Source organism: Vicugna pacos, chromosome 30, assembly GCF_048564905.1.
Source record: "Vicugna pacos chromosome 30, VicPac4, whole genome shotgun sequence".
In the NCBI taxonomy this organism is placed as follows: domain Eukaryota; kingdom Metazoa; phylum Chordata; class Mammalia; order Artiodactyla; family Camelidae; genus Vicugna; species Vicugna pacos.
The window spans coordinates 16330744-16344707 of record NC_133016.1 but is presented as its reverse complement, the minus strand read 5'-3'; the positions used below and the strand labels follow the sequence as shown (position 1 = coordinate 16344707).

The following is a 13964-nucleotide window of genomic DNA, read 5'->3' as shown; positions in this document are numbered from 1 at the left end:
TCAAAATCTCTTTTCAGAACTGTATTACCTGGTAGACTACATAACCTGAAACATCTAATCTGGGAAGAATGTCTTTGGATCACAGTGGGGAGCGGTGGCCTTGTAGGTGACAGAGAGTGATGAGGGGGAGGGTGAGCAACGGGTTGTTTCCAAAACAGTGAATATTCCTTTCACGTGTCCCAAGAACCTGAGGAGTTCGTGGTTACTATTGCTATATGGACTTTGTTACTTATGAAATACCTTGAATATCAAAGTGCCTTTTTAAAACTCAGCTTAGGTGAAACTAGTAGAGTTTATGCTTTACATTTTGTCATCATTTACAGTTTATACAGGTTGTTCCCAAGTAAATTCATGCCTCCCTGAGAAATAACTATCACCACCATTACTGATGAATTCAATAACTGTTTCAGGATCATGTGTCATTGTTCTTCGGACCTTTATACAAACCCTCACACATAATGCGCACTCCATAAATACTTGTTGAGTTGGTCAGAATAGAATAATAAAAGTAAAAGCCAGAAATTAAATTCAGGTCTTTCTTCAATTTCCAGTCTAATGATGGTTATAGGCGAAGCAGATTGATCCGAGAGCTGGCAAAAGGATTAGATATTGAGGATAAAGGCAGGTAAGAGGAAATGATTTCCAGATCCACGACTATTTGATCATAAAATGCTAAATGTTCTCAACAATGAATAACACTTTCTGCTGAAGCTGAATTAAATTACATAGATTGGAAAGGCAACATTAAGCCACCACCCCTGGAAGTTCTAGTCCGTCCTTAACGTCATAAAGATAAACAGACTTTGCCGTATTTTGGAGAAGAATCGCATCCTCTTTATGTCTAAGGAGAGGGAGGGAAGCTCAGTGCAAATAGAGTCCTGAGGACTAGTCTCTCCGTTAGGCCAATTCTGCTGCCCTGAATCCGACTAATTCTCTTCTGTGAAATTAGATAGGCTTTCCTCTTCAAAGAGGGATGAAACATGACATTCTAGCAATCTTAATCACTGCAGAAACATTCTCTATTTCTTCTTTGCTTTGTGAAAGTGTATGAGTAAGCGAAAGGTTTTCCTTTGAATAAAGCTTCTGAGCTGCATACCACGCATCTTAAGTCTTCCGTGCATTTGACAGAGTTCCTCATAGTTCATCAGTTAGGGTCAGACTCTGCTTTCTTTGAGAGCAGGGGGAAATTTTACAACAGACAAATAAAAAGTGTTCACAGAGACCTCCGTGTTAATGGACTGTTGAGAATGTGTTGTGAAAAACCTTAACATGCTGAAAACAATCTCTAAGATAAAAAAGTGAGAATTTAACCATCAGCAAACTGTTTCTAAAGCTATGACCTGTAGTGTCTTTACTGAAGATGTTACAGAGAACGTGTAAAAACCATTTAAAGCTCCTACATCTTCTGAAATGTTTGTAACTTTTATCTTACTGGCAGGGACTTAACGAGGAGTCCAAGTGCCACGTTAAGCGCCTTGTGTGCTTCACAGCGTTGACTTTCTTCTTAGGCTCACAGGAGGACTGATGTTCTTATGGCCAGAATCTCTTTATTTACTGGAATGTCAAAGCTCTAGGAAGAGAATGCCTTTATCTTCTGTGGAAAATTTGGTACAAAACAACGATCAGTAAGCCCAGTTGATTTTATGGTACTTGCAATGACTGCTCTTCTCACATCTACTCCGAATTTCCCTTCTTAAATATTCTTCTTTCACCTTTCCCATCCTCTTACCCAGCTGTTTGTATCTTTCTACTTCTGTGGTCAGCTGAGTCATGACTTTGAATAGAAACAGTGTATTTCAAACTATAATATGTTAACCTAGTGTACTTTTAAAGTCTGAGATTGCTAGTTTAAACTCTGGTGTCAGAAGATGTTGCACTTTAGAGTTACTTGTGTTCCTCTTGGCTACTCTCTGGAGTGGTACCACAGGTAGTTAACAGAAACAGGATGCTTCGTGCACACAAGTCTGAGCTGATGCCTGCCCTGGTGCAGGACTAAAGGCAGGAACATGCCATGTGATGAGAACTCGGCCAGGCTTCCTGGTCTCTTTGGGAGGAGCAGAGTGTGACTGAAAGAGCACGTACATGAGGAAACTAACAGAAATCCCCTCAGACTCGCGCTTCTGCTCACTGGCTAGTTTAGCCTTGAGTTAGTCACTTAACCTCTGGGCTTCCATTTTTCACATCTATAAATGTGGAGAATAAAACCTCACCTGGAAAGGGTTTGTTTCATTTTCCTTAAGGAGTCCAAGCAGGTAAAACATGAATGATGCTAGTTAAGAAATGTTAGCCCTCAATCCAAGAGCTTTGCTATAATCTGGAGACCACATTGCCTTATAAATTGGGCCCAGTGAAGTTTCCAGTGCCTTATGATCAGCAGCAGTGGGATCACGTGGAAGGGGGGTTTAGAAGTACATTTTAGTGGTTCAGTAGCTGGTGAAACAACATCTAACTCCTGAAGGTTGTATTTCACCACAAGAACATGCACCAGAGAGGGGGCGGCCAATGAAACGGGCCCTTGCTTGGAAGACAGGAAGGTGAGCAGAGAATTGCAGAACAGCGGCTCCGAGCTGCCTGAATATCACCTCTAGAGAGAAGCATGGCCTCGTTCAGTTGAACAGGTCCTGCTCTTGTATCATAAATGCATCTGACAGCCAGGAAACTATTTCCCACCAGCCCCTTTAAATGACCAAACTGCATTAAATAGCACATCCCATCCCCCATTTCTTCATCTGTGCCTCCACCAGTTGTTATGACTGTCCATTCCTCAAGCCCTCTAAGGATTTATGTCCAATAGGTGGAAAGATTTGGTGGTAACATATCTGACTTCCTCTCACTCATAAACACAGCAGCTCCTGAACTGCTTCTCACAGTGAACCAATTTAAAGTCACTAAAGCCTCTGGAATTTCCTAGAACCCAGCTCTGACTTCCAGCTGAGCTATTCCTTGCGCTAACCTTTTGCAAAGGAAATTGCAGGGCAAAGAAGAGTAGGCAGTGAGGACCAGGAAGTGAGCTGTTGCAAGTAGGGAAAGGATATTTCTCATCAAACCCATGTAAAATATTGCTGACACCTTTGTCTTCTTATTTACAAATAACATGTGTTCTAGGAAGACTATTATAGGGTGACTTATTTCCAGGTGTGATTTGAGATCGATATTTTTAATTCTAAACTCTCCATGAACATAAGCAGGGCCTCTCAAATTTTAGATGCTTAAGAATCACCTGCAGATCTTACTAAAATGCAGGTTCTGATTCAGTGGATCCAGAGGAGAGCCTGAGAGCCTGCATTTCTAAGACAATTCCAGGGGATGCTGGTTTTGCCCCACGGTAGGTCATATTTTCCGTAGTGAGATTCCAGAACGGAACATATGTTCTTCACCTGGAGTTCATGGGAGAACTTGTGGGTTTAGTAACTCATTTGAAATTAAATTCATGTTTCTGTGTGTGTGTGTGTCTGTGTGTGTGGTTTTTCGAGTGAGTAGGTTCATAGCTTTCATTAGCATCTCAACTGGTTTATTTGTAGTAAGTTAAGGACCACTCGAGCTGCCATTCTGTCATCACCCTGCGTTGAGGCTTAGCTGTGGAACTTGAACACTAAAAATTCTGTTTTTGTTTTGCCTTGATTTTGTTGTTTGTTTTTCGAGACCAATTCCAAAAACCTTTTGCAGAGATAAAACCTTCCAGAATCTCAGGCTGTAGAGCTGTCCCCTTTGGCCCTCCCGAGTGAAATTCTAAAAAATTAAGCTATTCATCTTCTTGTAGAAACACTGGAGGCCTTTTTGTACATTTTTCAACGTCCAAGGAGGGAATTCGTTAGATTAGTATTTATAAATGTTTTGAAAGAGATCCCACTTCTGAAACTCTTACTTTTGTTGCCTAAATGAAAACTGGTAGAGAAGACCTACAACTCTTTAGGATAAATTTTTCTCCAGAAGATGAGCTTCTGTGGGAAAATGAGATGTGTTGTCATTTGAAGGCGTTCATCATAACCTGTCCTTGGCATCCCGTGCTGTGGTGTGCGGTGGAGAGCCCCCCCAGCAGAGGCTGAATGATGACACACACATTTCCCTAAACAATGACTCACTGTTCAGTGAAGATTTTAGATTCGGCCAGTGTCACACCAGGATGAATAGTGTATGCAGTCTGTGACATATTTTTAATTTTTTTTCTGATGTAATGAGGATAAGTGAATCTCTAGACAGCAGTAATAGAAGCCACAGGTAATAGGAGGTAATTAAAAGAGATGTTCGGGGAGGGTATAGCTCAGTGGTTAGAGCACACGCCTAGCACGCATGAGGCCCTGGGTTCAGTCCCCAGCACCAATATCAAAATAACTAACTAAATAAATAAAATTAGCCACCCACCCCACCGCCAGAAAAAACCCACAAACAAAATAAATACAATATTTTTAAAAAGAGACGTTTACTGGAATAGTGAAGAAGGTGTATCATCTAATATCCTGAAAAATAGCATCATAAATCATTTACTGGGCATGAAATAACTGTAAGGACATGTAAGTACATGTCTCGGTTGAGATAGCGAGTAGGAGAAAGGGAAGGTTTTAAAGTAAAAGAAGCTGTTTCTCCAATAAATGTTTGAGCAGTTAGTGTTTTGTCGTCTCTCCCTCCGTTCTGCTGAGTCTGTCTATCTTTCTCTTTATTTTTTTTTCTTTGAGTTGTTTGTTTGTTTCTGGATTAGAGCTTCTGAATTTAAATGGAGCCAGGTGCAACACAAGCACCTACCAGTACATGGGTATTTGAATTTGAGAAATTCCGTATCAGAGGCAGGAACAGTGAGAGAATATTGTAAAATACCCCTGAGGAAAGCATGTTAAAATGAACTTTTTTAGGTCTCTCGACGTTGTGACTGTTTGAGAATTTTCTGCACAGAGCTCTCATCTCACCTCTTTCCCTGAGTTCCTGGGTTAGACACATGGTGCAGAATTCAGTTCCTGAAAGATGACTGGGAGCCCCCTCTGCTGGTCGGAGGCCATCCCACCACTCAGGTGCCCCACTCCCCCCAATTTCATTGCATCTGTTGTCTCCCAGATGCCACACAACTAGTGTTTTCTCTAATTCTTTCCTGGGTTAAAGCTCATAAAGTTTATCTTTGTATTTATTCTCTATGTAGAATGATCCCGATTAAATAGTTTACACTGACATGACTTCTCAAACCAACATTTAATATCACAATAGACAGTAATTTTCACTATCCTTTAATATAACAGTAAAGTGTAGTATGTGCTGGGTCTTGATAGATCCTCAAAGAAAAGTGAACTAACTCTAACCATTCTAATCATGGTGATATTTGCAGACTTCATTACTGATAATTACCATTAGTAAGCACTTAACTGTAACTTCACTATCTCATGTAATCGCGACAGAAACACCAAGAGTAAAGTATTATTTCTCCTAGTTTAGACATGAGAAATCTTGGGATCAGAAAGGATAAAATAATTCATTCAGTGTCACAGTACGTTTAAATAGCAGGACAAGGATTTGAACCTAGGACTTTCTGAAACCAAAGCGTAATTTTCTGAACAACTGTATTAAAATACATACATATAAAGAGTCAATGATTCTGTGAACAATCATGTCACAAATAATAAACATTCAACCTATAAACATATATAAATATAAATAGCATATCTCATAACCTATAGATTTATATCCATTGCAATTATTTTTTCCCAGAGGTATTCTGGTGTCCTTCCATGAAATTTATACCCATGACACAAGACTCTTACTTATGCTTTCACAGAGGAAAAGACAAACAGAGACCTTGTTTCCTTCTGTGTTCTCTGTAGGTTTACATTTCTTTCTTTTTTTTTTTTTTATTGACGTATAGACAGTTCAGAATGTTGTGTTAATTTCTGGTGCACAACACAGTGATTTAGTTTATATATATATATATATATATATATATATATATACACACACACACACACACACATATATATAAATATATATATATTATATATATATATATAAATAAAATGTTCCTTTTCATATTCTTTTTCATTATAGGCTATTGCAAGGAATTGAATATAGTTCCCTGTGCTCTACAGTAGGACCTTGTTGTTGGTCTGTTTTATATATAGTAGTGAGTTTCTGCAAATCCTGAATTCCCTTATCCCTCCCCTCTTTTCCCCTTTGGTAACCGTAGTTTTTTTTTTCCCCCTGTGTCTCTGGGTATCTTTCTCTTTTGTAAGTAAGTTCATTTGTGTCATTTTTTTTTTAAGATTCCACATAGAAGTGATATCATATGGTTTTTTTGTTTTGTCGCACTTTTTCAGTTTCCTTTCCAAATATGTATTGATTATATTTTTTCATACTTGAATTGTCCCAACACAGCCAACTAGAAAAGTTCCTTTTCATTGGAAGACTAAAAGAAATATCTAAATAGTTGTCAAAAACCCAAAGATAATACGGGCTTATTTCTAATCCCAGTACAAAATAGCCTGCAGCTTATTATTCAGAACTAGCTTCCAGTCATTTTATAGATATGAAATATTCAGAAACTTCATGCTGCAGAATATATTGAATATTAGAGTGTTTATGAAGCATTGCATTGAAACATATTTTTCTCATAAATAATTTCCCGTATATGGGCTTGAAGAGAACTTCTTTTTGGCCCAGCAGGATGAGGATTAGTTAGAATTTTTCAATGACGTTTAGTTTCACTGCGAATAAAGAATAAAATCTCAATTAACTAGTATCTTTGGGGAATGAACTGTTCTCAGGAAATTGCTTTTCTGGCTAGCTCAGGGAAGAGAAATCATTTTATGAGACATAAATGTTTATCAGTTGCCAATTCTATGTTAGCTATAAACTTATGACTGGGGAGAATGCCATTTTACATGTGCTTCGTCCTTACATCCCACACCATCTCGCTGAAGTAGACCACGTCAGTTTATACGGGATGAACCCAGAGTGCAGAATAACTGAATAACATCTCCAGGGTCACAGTTCCTAAAGGGCAGGGGCAGGATATAAGTCTGTTTTCTGCATGACTGTAGTATTTATTCTCTTTCCTCAATTGCTTGAGAATCACAAAAGTGTACCAGGAAGAAAGACCAGAGTAATTAAAGGCCCAGAGATGGCAAAGTACAAGATGTGTTTAGAGTCTGTAGGTAAAGCCGTCTTCTGGGGAGGGTGATTCCTGGAGTAGTTATGATATAATGACCTGGAAAAGGGCAGGGTAAGGTGAGTGAAAACAGAGCAGTGCTTTGGGAGGATCAGATGGCAAAGCAGGATGGAGGTGAGATAGGAAGTGGGTGATGTAGGAGGATGGCAGTGAGACTGGATGGAAGAGACAGTTGCAAGAGTTATCCTCCCAAAAAAGACACAGGCGACTGACTAATTGGATATGAAGAATGAGGGAGGCGGTGAGCTCCAAGGCAACTCGGTTGTTTCCATTCTGTCTTTGGGGACGTGGTTAGAAACAAAGAGAAAGAGGAAAGGGAGCTGAAAGGACACTCCTAGAAAGGAATGGCAGAGTAGGAAAGAGTGAAGTACGCTGGACATGAAGGGGCGATGGGACATCCAAGTGGAAACACGCAGTGGATGTGGTCATGCTGAGAATTCAAGAGGGAAGTCGCACTGCAGTGTAGGCTGGGTAACAGCTCTCTGAGAGGTTAAGAGTTACAGCCTGTAGTAGTCAGAATTACATGACAACTCCCGGGAAAAGAATTTGAAGGAAAACAAAAATTGAAAGCTGAAATTTCCTTTATTAGGGAACAAAGAGGAGATCCTAGAGATAAGAGAACAATGGGAGCATGGTTTTTCAAAAGCCAGGAAAGGGAGCGCATCTCAAGGAAAATAGTTTTAAATACAATCGTTTTTTGATTCAAAGCTGCCATAGAGGTTTTTTTGCTTCTATTGTTTCCTTATAAAAATATAAAATGCTCAGGAAAACTGTGAACGCCATATAACTACCACCTAGATTGTACAATGAACATTCTGTCATATTTCCCTTGCCACATATTTATTTCTCTCTCCATCGCCTTCATTTTTGATGCATTTCAAGGAAAAATCACAGACATCAGTTCACTTGGCCCCTAAACTTAAGTATATAAAGATGTCACTGTCTATTGAGTGTACCACTGAGCTGTATAACTTCAAGGGGAAGAACAGTAATAATTGTACAGAATCACTTGGAAAAAGCATGCTGATTTCAGGGTAATTGGCTGTGAATCTCAGAACTGGGAAAAGGTACTACTAACGAATCCTGTGGAAAGTTGTACAGGGCAGTTACTTACTAGGCTGGAAAATGATGAGTACTTATGGCCTTTACAGCTGACATTTCTATTAATTGGCGAGGGCAAAAGCCAGGTGACCGAGAGAGCCGTGGTGAGTAAGCAGACGCTGTGCACGGGTAGACCACCCCTAGACGTGTGGCAGCAAAACGCAGGGAAGAAGTCGGGCAGTGGAGACAATGGCAGTGTTCACGTAACTTGCTTTCCTCAATGGCGGACATGGTCTTTGGGGTGGAAGTGGTCATGGTATTTAACTCATACAGTTGAAAATACTTTTTTAAATATATGGCCATACTTCCTTGACTAAGTACTTCTCCGTGAGCTTTTAAAATGATCTTGTGCCTTGAAAACACTGTTCGTGCTGTGCTTTCTTTGGTCAGTCTGAGAGGTTTGTGAAAGCTGGAAAATACTGGGTTACGTTGGAAGTGTTCTAACCCCAGAATGTAATCTGGAATTTCTGTTTCTGGCCATAGTCCTGATACCCATTTGTGTGTGTGTGTGTGTATGATTTGATGATTTCTATTAAAGATGAAACCAGGTAAAAAATCAATTATTTCAGCGTATTAAGAAATCTGGTTTGGACAAGTCAAGGTTTTACTATAAAAACAGAATCCTCTGTGGCAATCAAATTGTCTTCATACAGAGAAATATTTTTAGTATTTACAAACTAAATTGATTTTTGAAAAGTGAAAATTATATTTATACATCATATGAGGTATTTACCAGAAATGTAACCTATTGCGTACGAATGTGGCTGAATGCGGGTTGCGATGACATTCTGCACAGAGTACCTCATTACAAAAGTTGGGCAAGACTGATGTCTGGATTTCTGCATTATTTCTGCAGGTTTTCTGATGGTTCCATGAAATACTATGGAAACCTTATGCAGTGTCATTTGTTTCCCTATGAATTGAGTGGATGGTTTAAAAGTTTGATCACTAGGATATCATCAAAAATGAGATAATAAAGGAAGTATTTTTAGATCTGTTTTTCATGAAGAATAGAATTGACAGTTTTCTTCACAGGGGCACAAAACAGCTGAATTGCAGTAACTATAAGTAGCTCGAACTTGTTGCTTCTTGTGGCAAATAGAGTAGGAAAAGTTAGAAAATTAAAAAACAGATATGGATGGAGGAGACAAATGTCCCTTTTATAATAAATTATCTGGAAATGATCTGAAATATCCATGAAATTAACTGAGAAGCCTCTTGACTTTGATACTGTATGCAAAAAAAGACACAGGAAGTCAACGTAGGCCCCTTAAAAGTGAGGAATGGAAGCGACGTGGAATCAGCATCTTTGCTGTGAATTACGGGAGCCTGCCGGGAAATAACACAGATGTTTAGTTTTGAGTTTGTAGGTTTTATTTCGTTCTGGTATTTTGTTAATTTGTGGTCTAGGAATTTGAGAGAAGCATCAAGAGAAAGGGGGAGATAACAGCTGTGTTCTGGTCAAGGCATTTCTCTTGATCGTTGGCAATTTTCCTGACACCTTTCGTGTTGTATGGGGTTTCTAAATCAAGAGGAAGCGGGAACGAGCAGAATCACGAGGGCAGCCACTCTGCAGCCTCCTCTGCTGGCTGCTGCCTTTGTCTCCCTCAGTCTTGGTTTCCAGGAATGAATTCCACAAAGTATGACGTCAGCACTACTCCGTGTGAATTAGGCACTGATGTGAGTCCTAAGGACAGACAGACAGATGGGACAGTGTTTTTGTCTTTGAAGACTTCTTAGCTACCCTTTGCTTAGTCATTATTTCCCAACATAAACGTCACGGAATGACTCATTATCAATTAACAGCTCCTTTTTAGAACCTCTGTAAGACTTTCTAACCCGGTATAAAATGCAAAATAAACACCTCTCTTATATAAAGGATCTTGATGGATTCCAGGGCCATCTGGGACAATATTTAACTCATGTTTCCAACACAGTTGGTCACTTTCTCCCCGCCCAGTATTTTGGTAACTTTGCTTTTTTTCCATTACTGTGGGTAGCTTCTGACGTGCCCAGTGAATTCAGGACTTTGATTCCAATTTGCAGAGGTACAAAGGCACAACAAACCACAAATAGAAGTAGGAAAGCGTGTCTTTATAATTGGAGCAACTAGATCTTGGTATTACCTCAAGGGAGGAGTTGAATTATGGATTGGATTAATTTTAATTGTTCAAGCTGGTAGGGTGGATGCCTTGCAGGATAGAGAAGAAGAATATGAAAAGAGTATCAGTATCAGATTTGAGACGTGTTCCAGGAAGCAAAAGCATCTCCCCAACCCAGGTGCAGTGGTGACAAATGACTTACAGGTAGAAAAGCATCCTTTATATGGTTCTTTCTACCATTTACCTTTAAAATGTAAACAAACCCAAGACAAGGGGGAAATGATGAGCTATTAAGAGTCTGCCACCAATTAAATTATTGGATCATTTCCTATCCTGGGAGACGATGTAGGGCTGCATGCTGGCTCTTGGTATCTCTTACTAGGTGTGCACAGAAAGAAGAGTACAGGGGACTGTGTGTAGGGGAGAAGTATCCTCAAAGAGGAAAGGTATTTGAAGATAGTGTTCACCCTTTGCATTATTCAAACCATGGGCTGTATTAATTATTCTTTTCCAAGTTTTTACTTCTGTGATGCTATGACGTTTCTATGTTCATTAGTTCACCAATTAGATGGGAGCAAGTCAAGCTGGGATCAAGATAGGAGAGAGAGCAGGAACATGTGGATTTCTTCTTCCTCTCTTCCATCATCACCCACCACCACCATCCCCCACTGTCACTGTTTCCTCTCCTTTTCTCCCACTCTCTCCCTTCCTATCCAGAGGTAAGAATGTCTTGCCTGCTTCACTCTGCTTTCCATCAAAGGCTACTTGCTAAGATTTTATTTGTTTTTGTCTAAGGAAGAACACGTACTTTAACAAACAGTAGTCAAACCCCACTTCCCAGCTAAGTGACTGAGCGAATCCTTTATTTTCTTTGAACTTGGACTTTTCCATCTTCAAGACATGAGCAATAAGGTATGTTTGAAAAGGTTTATTTTAAAGAGCACATGAGATAATGTAGGCAACAGTGTTTTATTGTAGTTTATGTGCCTTTGGGAGAGAGAGGATGCCTAAGTTTTAACTTTTTTTCTCTCTGGGTTCCAGTTCATGGAAATAACAGGGAAAAAAATTCTGATAACCAGATGGGAGGCAAAGATCCCAGAGGACCATGACCCTCTGGGATAACTGGGGAGGAGGCGCTGGGAGGCCCCTCCTTCCTTGACTACAGGACTGTGGGCTCACCAGCTGTGAGCCGGAACAGATAGAGGCCTGGCCCAATGAAAGTCACCCTACTTGTCACTCAGGCTCGCTCCCCCTTACACCGTAGTGGGAAGGAGTAGAGGCGGGTAGAGATGGGGCGGAAGTACCTCATTAACACAGCCCCAGTGTTTTCTCTCTCTTTGAGGAGAAACAGGAGGGTTAGAAGAACACAAAGCTTCCATTTCCAGAAGTGGCATTTACATGTATTTGTCACCCTTTGACTAAATACTTTGACTAATGCCAAAACTTAACATGTTTGAAATCCGATTACTGAGGAAGAATGCCCGACGCTTCTACATCTAGGTAAATGCAGCTGCTCTCTTTTTGGTCAGTGCACGTGAGAAGCATCCATGACTGTATGACACTTCTGCATTCCCCCAACCTGAGCACTGAGCAGTTACTTAATAAATGCACGTTAGGATATTAGACCAAGAGAGGCGATCTTTGTCCAGCATCACAGAGTAAGTCAGAGACAAAGTGGAGACGAGAACCCAGGCCCCTTCAAAGCTACCCCTTTTAACTTTACTCTAAAGGGTGAAGGCGTAGATAGAAATGGGATAGAAAAGAGGAGAAAGTAGGCAAGGATGTAAAAGTTATAATCATGCTACACATTGACCCCGATTCCACCCAGGTCAGTCTGTTGACTTGGGTCCTTCTACAGCTTAATCTAACAGTTCTCACCAAGAACCGTTTTGCTTGGGAGCACCCTCTACAGGGAGATGCTAGCAGGCGTCTGCACCTGGCAGTTGTATATTATGTACCTAATGAGCAAATGACATGTTTAATAACTGTGCTGTGAAAATGAAGCTTAAAACAGGACAGGCCTGCTGAGGCAGCTCATCTGCACGTGATGCGCACTGCTGGCCCATCCCGGAGCTCCAGCATCCTTTGCATTTACCCCTGAGTGGGTCCTGCTGAGGAGTAACATTAAAACCACAGCAATGCTCACTTAATTAGTTACATATCAGTGTAAACTCATTTATTCAGCATATCAACATCCTGTGTTTCACCTAAGGGTCGCCTGAAACACTGCTCCAACACTGCACCCTGGGGAGGGGGAAATCTATAGTGATTGCAGACTGAGCATTTGTAAATTTAAAGTTTTCAATTAATCATGGCTCATTTAAACTTATAGTAATTTAATACTGCTTATTTTTAGTTGCACTGTCTGGCGTTAGCCTGAAAACAAAGCAAAGCAACCATAATTGCTGTTACGGTTTTTCATTAATAACGTTAAAAGAAAATGATAGAACTTTTTTTTTTGTAGAAAGAACGAACCAATTTTAAATCCAATCATCATAACTCACCAGTTAAAGATTCACTTGCTGGAGATTTCTTTGGATTCATTTTTACCAATTGATTAACTATGCTGCCTAAACCTTAAGGAAAACCAAGAAATCCAGAAAAGTAACGTACAGGTGTAAAAGCTGTATTCTTTTTCCTTCTGTAATTTTTATACCTTTATAGATATTAAAAAAAAAAACAAGACTAAAGAAATTAGGCTGTGGGGCCAAAGCCATAAAACTAAAAAGGCTGGGTCTCCCAAGTCCCTGGAGAGGACTCTCCTTCAATACTTGGTTATGTACTTGAAGTCCCATTTTATGCTTGGAATTCCTTGTGTGGTTAACACATGTTTTCCTATCATGGGAAAAAAGGAAATAAGGAATGTTTCATTATGTTCTGGTCTTGATTGGGAATCCCTTATTATTCAAGCCCGTCTGCAAAGAGAAGGGAAGCTCTCCAGCGTCTTGGTCCCACCGCTGGCCCTCCTCTCAGGCTGCCGCCCTCAGCTTTGCTCGCTTCCAGCTCTGAAAAGGACTGAAAAGGATGTGGGTTTTTTGGAGCACCTTCTCAAAGACATTCTTCATACTTGGGCGTGATAATGCAGGATTTTGACTCCTAGACTAACAGAAAATTTTAAATTCTTTTAATTTTTATCTTTCCTTATACAATTTACTTTCCATGTACAGTTATTACAGAATATTGGCTATATTTCTCCATTTGTACAATACGTTCTTGAGCCTATCTGATACCCATTAATTGGCAACTGCTATACCTTGACCCCTGCCTTCCCACTGCTAACCACTAGTTTGTTCTCTGTATCTGTGAGTCTGCTGCTTTTTTGTGGTATTCCCTACTGTGGTGTAGTTTTTAGATCCCACATATAAGTGATATCATACAGGATTTCTCTCTGACTTACTTGCCTTAGCATAATGCCCTCCAAGTCCATTCATGTTGCTGCAAGTGGCAAAAGTTTGTTCTTTTTATGGCTGCGTAGTATTCCATTGTGTGTGTGTATGTATAGACAGACAGATACAACATCTTCTTTATCCATTCATCTGTTGATGGACACTTAGGTTGCTTCCATACCTAGGCAGTTGTAAAGAACGCTGCTATGAATATTGGGGTGCATGTACCTT

General features: G+C 40.0%; 1 protein-coding gene and 1 long non-coding RNA gene across 4 annotated transcripts in view; one reads left to right on the top strand and one right to left on the bottom strand.

Moving 5' to 3' along the window:
* Window positions 1–13964, top strand: part of DCC (DCC netrin 1 receptor) — a 619636-nt gene that overhangs the window by 593936 nt on the left and 11736 nt on the right. The gene's annotated exons all lie outside the window — the stretch shown is intronic.
* The window catches only part of LOC107033654 (uncharacterized), a 347930-nt gene continuing 343562 nt past the window's right edge, over window positions 9597–13964 (bottom strand). For all 3 annotated transcript variants that reach the window (XR_012065714.1, XR_012065715.1, XR_012065713.1), the window contains one exon: window positions 9597–9932. This is a non-coding gene — a long non-coding RNA (uncharacterized lncRNA). The remainder of the gene's footprint in view (window positions 9933–13964) is intronic.